General features: G+C 46.4%; 1 protein-coding gene across 1 annotated transcript in view; it reads right to left on the bottom strand.

Annotated features, from left to right (window-relative positions):
• Positions 1 to 1,658, bottom strand: part of LOC102842965 (non-histone chromosomal protein HMG-17-like) — a 52,540-nt gene that overhangs the window by 49,994 nt on the left and 888 nt on the right. The gene's annotated exons all lie outside the window — the stretch shown is intronic.

Here is a 1,658-nt window from a genome sequence, read left to right as displayed (position 1 = left end):
TCTCAACAAAGGAACCCACAATGTCAACAAAGGAACCCACAGTCTCAACAAAGGAACCCACAATGTCAACAAAGGAACCCACAGTCTCAACAAAGGAACCCACAGTCTCAACAAAGGAACCCACAGTCTCAACAAAGGAGCTCACAATGTCAACAAAGGAACCCACAGTCTCAACAAAGGAACCCACAATGTCAACAAAGGAACCCACAGTCTCAACAAAGGACCCCACAGTCTCAACAAAGGAACCCACAGTCTCAACAAAGGAGCTCACAATGTCAACAAAGGAACCCATAGTCTCAACAAAGGAACCAACAATGTCAACAAAGGAACCCACAGTCTCAACAAAGGAACCCACAGTCTCAACAAAGGAACCCACAGTCTCAACAAAGGAACCCACAATCTCAACAAAGGAACCGCTGTTCTTTTGAGGGTACCACTGAGTTGGTACCACTGGAAAGTCCAGGTTGCCTGACACATAAATAACCAGTTCTCTGAGGTCAGGTCCCGACAGTTCTTTGGGTTTATGGGAGTCAAGTCTATTCTGAAGGCAAAGAGAGCAGAGGATATGAAGATGTAAAAACAAATTGTACTTTAGATGAGAATTATCCACTTGAAAGGACAAGCAGACCAACCTGGAGTGGGTAGAAGAACAGAAGATACTTCTTAAAGAAAGACCTACAGGAAAAAATACAAAACAATAGAGGCAGATGGACTGTTACTACAAGAACAAACAAATCGCTTCCCCAGGAAACAGCAAGGCAAGTGGTCAGGTCCCCTCAATGCAAACCCCCTTCCAAGACTAAGACTCAACGGAAATACACGCTCTGATTGGTGACCACATGCATCACCGATAGGGGGAAAAGGGGTAAAAGTAGCAATGTAGCGGCAAGCTAAGGCCTACAATGTTTGGTGGGCTTTTGTGGACCCAGTTGGGGATCTGGTTGGCAAGCAGTATAAGGAGACCTGGGGACTCTTGGGCCCAGAGTCAGTGGCGTGGCCACGGAGGACTCGAATGGAGAGTGGAGTTACTGGCTGATGGGAAGAGAGGGCATGTGCCCAAGAATGCCCACACTTACAGATGGTACCCACGTGACCTGGACCGGAGGACTGGATGATCAGAGCTCAATCAGAAGAAGAAAGAAGAGTAAAAAAAAAGAGTGATCTGATACAATTTGATGAACTTGACCTACACCTATGGATACAGTGACTCAAAAGAAGGAACAAATGCTTACAGCAAAAAACATTCCCACCCCCTCCACACACAGAGTAGACAGAGATGGGCAACGTGGACATTGGATACCCAAATTGGGGTGGGGGTGGGGGACTACAAAGGCAAGAAGTGACTGGCTTACAAGCTTTCAAGAGGAAACCTACTAGGAGGCATGGAGGAAGGCAGAACCTCCAGTGAGTAGTATCCAATCTGTCTAGGCGGAGCTGATGAAATGAAATACAGATGGATCACTTGTGATACTGTAGTGAATAACTGTTATCAGGACTGATTATGAGGGTTGGAAATGCAAAGGTAGATGTTTTATAGCAAGGAAGGGAGTGATGAATTCTCCAGTCTAGGAGTGGAAGTCTCTAGGACCATCAACAGAGAAGAGCCGAGAGTGGGACCCTACCCAGAGAAGCAGAGATGCCTGAGATAGAGACAGAGA

The sequence above is a fragment of the Chrysochloris asiatica genome, unplaced genomic scaffold (assembly GCF_000296735.1).
Source record: "Chrysochloris asiatica unplaced genomic scaffold, ChrAsi1.0 scaffold00037, whole genome shotgun sequence".
NCBI lineage: Eukaryota > Metazoa > Chordata > Mammalia > Afrosoricida > Chrysochloridae > Chrysochloris > Chrysochloris asiatica.
Note: the sequence above shows the minus strand (reverse complement) of the source record. Positions and strands in the feature narration are given on the sequence as shown.